Source organism: Lolium rigidum, chromosome 1 (genome assembly GCF_022539505.1).
Source record: "Lolium rigidum isolate FL_2022 chromosome 1, APGP_CSIRO_Lrig_0.1, whole genome shotgun sequence".
Lineage (NCBI taxonomy): Eukaryota > Viridiplantae > Streptophyta > Magnoliopsida > Poales > Poaceae > Lolium > Lolium rigidum.
In genome coordinates, this window is record NC_061508.1 from 166242324 (window position 1) to 166249264 (window position 6941).

Consider the following 6941-nt stretch of genomic DNA (forward strand, 5'->3'; position numbering starts at 1 on the left):
GCTCGATACTCTAATGCGCCCCCGTAGCTGCTTCACAAAAAAAACCCATTTCGGCACCATGAAAATGAAAAACGGGTCGCCCGTTGGTCGGATTGGAAATCCGCGCCCGGGGCCTTGCTTCCCATCCCAAGGCCCACGCACGTGCCAAATATGGCCTCGTTCCGACAAACTATGTGGTGCAAGAGGCCGTTTGGTACGTCATTCCCCCTAAAAGCCATAGAACTCCGGACGTGATAGCCCTTTTCGTGAAGGGTCTTCCAAGAAAATTGACGTATCCCAATTCCATATTTTGTAATAGTTACCATGACGCATAAAATGACGCCACACGGCTCCGTGGGGTATTTTGACTTCGTTCACTTTGCCATCTGCCCAAAACGGGGCCAAGCGTGAATCTGTTGTCCCCGCGCGGTCTAGCCCATTGACTCGATCCCAATGGGGGTGGACCATTCTACTTTTTGCTTCATTTGAGTTTGTTTATACCATAGGAACATGTAGTGCAAAGTTTTGGCACATGCAACGTCAACATTCCCACGAGCGTGACGCCACGCGGGAGTTCCCCCTATACCTCGCCGGAACCTTCCGAAGTGTCGTCGCGCATTTCCGGAAGCACCCCATACCCCGGGTGTCAAATGCTGGACCTTGCAACATACCACAACATTTTTATGATTACCATATAGGTGCACAAACAAGTTTGGGGGGGGGATTTCGACACTCGGAGTAGCGGGATCCCGCCAAACGCGAATCTTTTGTCCCCGCGGTCTAGCCCATTGACTCGATCCCAACGGGGGTGGACCATTCTACTTTTTGCTTCATTTGAGTTTGTTTATACCATAGGAACATGTAGTGGAAAGTTTTTGGCACATGCAACGTCAAGATTCCCACAGGGTGACGCCATGCGGGAGTTCCCCCTATACCTCGCCAGAACCTTCCGAAGTGTCGTCTGCGCATTTCCGGGAAGCACCCCATACCCCGGGGTGTCAAATGCTGGACCTTGCAACATACCACAATATTTTTATGCTTAGCATATAGGTGCACAAACAATTTTGGGGGGGATTCGACAGTCGGAGTAGCGGGATCCCGCCAAACGCGAATCTGTTGTCCCCGCGGTCTAGCACATTGACTCGATCCCAACGGGGGTGGACCATTCTACTTTTTGCTTCATTTGAGTTTATTTATGCCATACGAATATGTAGTGGAAAGTTTTTGGCACATGCAACGTCAAGATTCCCACAGGGTGACGCCACACGGGAGTTCCCCCCTATACCTCACCAGAACCTTCCGAAGTGTCGTCTGCGCATTTCCGGGAAGCACCCCATACCCCGGGGTGTCAAATGCTGGACCTTGCAACATATATACCACAACATTTTTATGCTTAGCATATAGGTGCACAAACAAGTTTGGTGGGGGGGGGGGATTTCGACACTCGGAGTGTAGCGGGATCACGCCAAACGTGAATCTGTTGTCCCCACGCGGTCTAGCCCATTGACTCGATCCCAACGGGGGTGGATTATTCTACTTTTTGCTTCATTTGAGTTTGTTTATACCATAGGAAACATGTAGTGGCAAGTTTTTGGCACATGCAACGTCAAGATTCCCACAGGGTGACGCCACGCGGGAGTTCCCCCCTATACCTCGCCAGAACCTTCCGAAGTGTCGTCTGCGCATTTCCGGGAACACCCCATACCCCGGGGTGTCAAATGCTGGACCTTGCAACATACCACAACATTTTTATGATTAGCATATAGGTGCACAAACAAGTTTGGGGGGATTTCGACACTCGGAGTAGCGGGATCCCGCCAAACGCGAATCTGTTGTCCCCGCGGTCTAGCCCATTGACTCGATCCCAACGGGGGTGGACCATTCTACTTTTTGCTTCATTTGAGTTTGTTTATACCATAGGAATGTGTAGTGGAAAGTTTTTGCCACATGCAACGTCAAGATTCCCACGGGGTGACGCCACGCGGGAGTTCCCCCTATACCTCGCGGAACCTTCCGAAGTGTCGTCCGCACATTTCCGGAAGCACCCCATACCCCGGGGTGTCAAATGCTGGACCTTGCAATACCACAAAATTTTTATGCTTAGCATATATAGGTGCACAAACAAGTTTGGGGGGGATGTCAACACTCGGAGTAGCGGGATCACGCCAAACGTGAATCTGTTGTCCCCGCGCGGTCTAGCCCATTGACTCGATCCCAACGGGGGTGGACCATTCTACTTTTTGCTTCGTTTGAGTTTGTTTATACCATAGGAACATGTATTCGAAAGTTTTTTGCACATGCAACATCAAGATTATTCCCACAGGTGACGCCAGGCGGGAGTTCCCCCTATACCTCGCCAGAACCTTTCCGAAGTGTCGTCTGCGCATTTCCGGGAAGCACCCCATACCGGAAGGAGGTTCTGGGGTTTCAACTAATTAAAAAGTACTTTTTACAAACCAGAAGCAATAGATGCTTCATAAAACAAATGACTAGGTACTTATTACAATAAGGAGGTTCTGGTTTCAAACTAAAAAGTACTTATTACAAACCAGAAGCAATAGATGCTTCATAAAACAAACAGACGATAGAAGCAAAGTTTCTTGACAAGCAAATACAAATAATTAACTAGGCATGGATCTTGGAGAAGTCGTCAGTAATTGCCTGGCTTCGTCAGCCACGGATCATCACTCTTCGGGCTCTGCTGATCACTAATCTCCATCGTCCACGGATCATCACTCTTCTGCTCATCACCAGTCCACGACTTCAGGTTCTGCCAATAATCACTACTCTTCGGCACATCACTACTCTCCAGACCACTGCTCATCATTCATCTTGCTCCGCTTGCCATGAGGGGGACTTGCTTGCTGGGTGTTGTCGCTGGAAGCTGGTGCCTTCAAGCTTGCTAGTTCAGCCTGCACGCTTGCAAGTTCAGCCTTTAACCTTGCTATTTCAGCTGCATCATTTTTCTGTGCACGTTCAGCTTCGATCTCTGCTGCATTGCATTTGTCACACAGATGTCCCCTCAGCGTGTCTTCCTTCTTGCAACCGGGGCAAAACACAAGGTAATGCAGGAAGAACCATATCTTAACGTAGAGCTGGTAGCTCACGTAAGCATCTTTAGCTGCATACTCCAGGTTTAAATCAGACAACGGCCGCTCTTCCCAGTAATCGTGCCTCTCCGGAGGGAATTTGTTCTTCATCTGGCTGTACGACTCGTCGATGATGCTAGTTGCAAGACTAGCCATTCCATCCCTCATTAAATATCCTCTGTCGTTGAGACCTTTGACGTGGACAAATTCCTGGATATCGATCCAGTTCTCCCTAGGAATTATAATCTTCTCGAAATATAACTTTAGAAAATCTGCTCTCTTGTCAACGTTGCAGAACACAATTCCTTGTTTTTGAAGGAATGAGCGCAGCGCCGGACATTCCCCGTTGGTCTCGAAAGCACAGAAACAAAACTAGTTTTTCAGCTAGCACGGTTTGTAGTTTAATTTGTTGCACCTAGCCCAAATGAACCAATTTGTAACTTGCTGTTGCACGAATTCCCAGTTAGAAAACACAGAAATATGTCTCGGTCTGAAACTAAATTCACAATTCAACATCATATAGCTAAATACACGGTTCATTAACACAAGAATTATGGATAATCCCCTCTCCACAATTTCTTTTAATAAAATGCACAATCCCATATTCTTGAAACTGCCTTGCGAATTATGGTGCATGTGAGTTTCAATTTTCTCTCAAACAGAGAAAACTGAGCACTCGAGATAAACTAAAACAGATCAAGATTAACTAAAACAGAGCACTTGAGGGTGACTTGGTTCATCATGCACTAGCGATTAACTAAAATCTGAGCAAGATTAACTAAATCAGAGCAAGATTAAGGTCTACAAACCAGGAATAGTGGCAGACGAGGACGTGGTTCCTCATGGACAGTTGAACGACGGCGAGGAAGTTTTCTACTTCGTGGTTGGGGTCCTCCGGAGTGTACTCGAGATCCAATCCTACAAATTTGTTCTCCTTTTCTTCCGCATACCACTGCGTGTACATCTTCAGGTACTTGCTCATCGTCTTCTCCTCATTTGTGTAGAAAACATCGATCTCCTTGCCGCCATGGACGGTGAAGGTCCTGATCTGAGTAAAGGGCTGCATGGCTGACGGCGGAGGAGGCAGAAGCGGTTGTGGAACAGAGGAAGAGGAAGAAGAAGCGTCCATGGCACGGAGGAGGCAGAAGCGGCGAGAAGAGGGTTTTTCGTCTAGTGGGAGGAGGAGTGGAACCGGCAAGAAGCGGAGAGAAATGAGTGGGAGGAGGAGTGGAACCGTCAAGAAGCGGAGAGGCGGAGGAGGCAGAATTTCCGATTTACTAAAATTAGTAAAAATAGAGAATGAGGGTTCCATTTTACCTGCTGGCCCCTAATCCACATAAAATTACCGGAAATGGCCTAGTATCTACTGCTAGATGGCCCCACACGTCAGTGGGTGCCATTTTGCCCCACCCACCCCAAAATGTCCTATACCAAAAGCAACTTTCTCCCCTGTCTCACTCTCTCTCTCCCAACCCAGCCGCCACTGCCGCCTCTTCCTCTCCCAACCCAGCAGCTCTGCCTCCGTCGGCCACCGCCTCCGCCCTCGTCCAGCGGCATCGCCTCCGTCGGCCGAAGCTCCACTGCCTCCGTCGGCCGAAGCTCAGGTTTGGGGGATGAGCGGGGGATTTTCTAGGGTTTGCCGTACTTAATCTCGGGGGATTTTGGGGTTTTTTTTTGTCCGAGCGGCGATTTTCCTAGGGTTTGATCGATTCAAAGTAGATGCTAGTGCTAGAGTAGATTTTCCTGGTTTAGATTGATTCAAAACATGTGCTAGTGCTGCTAGTGCGAATGTCAATCCGGACCTAAACATCCCAACTTAGTTTTAATTAATGTGTAATTAATAGTTTCATAGTTCTCAAATTGTTCACTTGTTGTTATTAGGTCGACATCATGGACCCCTATGACTATGAAGTTGCCATTTTGGTCCCATCCAAGAAGGCCGTTGAGACCATCGACATCAGCTCATCCTCCGAAGGTGAGGATGGTGCTCCAGATAGGGTTCACGTTAAGCAAGAGCAAGGCGATGATCGCTGCAGCAATGGATTGTGCAGCTGACCATGAGGAAGTTGCTCCTCCTCCTCCTGCTGATGTCCATCTGATTCGTCGAGGTAAAAAAAAATATTAGTTATAGATGCAGGATATAGGTAAAATGCTTAGTCTCGGTTTGGCATAATAGCTAGTCAATTTGTAGCATTCAAGGAATACTTCAGTTTCTATAAATACTGTTGGTTTGATATATTTCAATTTTAGGAAAACTTTAAACTAGGCCTTATTCCCTGGTTTCCTTATATGTAGGTCCCAGGATAGAGGCAGGTGAGGAATGGGATGACTTTTGCATGTATCCCAATCTAGTGGAAATGAATCCTACACAAGTTGAAACCCTCGAGATTTCTTGTTGACCAAAAGCGCCCCGCAATTCCTTTTTATGTGTGCACCATAAAGAGTGCAAATATCGTGGAAGGCAGTTCCAGAATGGTAAATAATTACTCCATCTCAAGGATGTTTTTGCATATTTATATGTTGACAATGATCGACTTCATCTGAACGAAGTTTTGCATCTTATAATCTGCAGTACTTCAACCAGAAGTTTACCAAGCAGTACATCTCGAAGAATATGCACCTTCCAGATAATGACTTTCTTGTCTCTTACGATGAGAGACATGGTGTTAAAGTGAGGATTTTCCAGGGCAAAGGGAGGGTTGATGGTGCAGTGATCACAACTAACTGGAGAGCTGTGGTGCAGAAGAGCGAGATGAAGGAAAATGATATCTTTGTGTTTTGGTTCCGCATTCGCGCCCGGGGCGGTCTCAAGTTGCATGTCAGGAAGCTCGAGAAATGAGCTAGCAGGCTGAACCTCTATAATTAAGCTAGTAGTACTATATATATGTGTGTATGAGCTCAAGTAATATGAGCGTTGAAACTCTTATCGATCCGGTACTATCTAATGGCCTCGTTGGTCTATGTAATGTGCTCAAGTAAATGAACGTTGAACCTCCTCGGTAGTATCTATAATTAACGTGTCCTTTTGGTACTATGTTATTGAGCTCAAGGCTGGCACTATCTATGTGTAATATAATGTGCTTTTGGTGGTCTATATATGCTTGGAGTATATATAGATATATATAGTTTGCTAGCCGTAATTAATTATTAGTCATATATTAGCTCGTTGCTTAGCTAATGCTCCTGTACAAATTAACTATTGTCCTAAATCAGTATCCCCTCTGATAGATTATGTAACAAGATCATATCCATAACTAAAAAAAAATAAGTTGCCTTAGTTCCACTATGTAAAGGATAAAGGATGGTAAGCTGACAAGATCTCTCCAATAGCTCCACTGGTTAACTGGCACGTTGACATATCTAGAGGTGCTGGGTTTGACTCCCAGCACTCACTCTTTTTGATTTTTTTGGCGCCCGAGAGAAGCCCAAATATCCCTTCTGAATCCAACTCCCTCCTATAACCTAGCAGAAATTCGAATCCAGTCGCTCGGTAGCGGTGGCGGTGGCGGCCCCGTCCCTCTCCGACGACGAGCCCCTCCCCTCTCCGACGACGAGCCCCTCCCCTCTCCGACGACGAGCCCCTCCGCATCTCCCGGTCTGCACCCCCCTCATCTCTCCCCTCTCGATCTGTTCTTCTTCGTCAGTGCACAATATCGAATCTCTGTGATCCAATATGTGCTGTTACTAGGACTAAAGTACCGAGTCCGAGGTGACGGCGGTGGTGGGTGTGCCGGCGTTGCGTCCGAGCAAGGGATCTGCTCGTCCATCCGCCTCGCCGACGACGAGCCCTCGCCCTCTCCGGGACGAGCCCCGGCCCTCTCCGACGACGAGCCCCTCCGCATCTCCCGGTCCGCACCCCTCTCATCTCTCCCC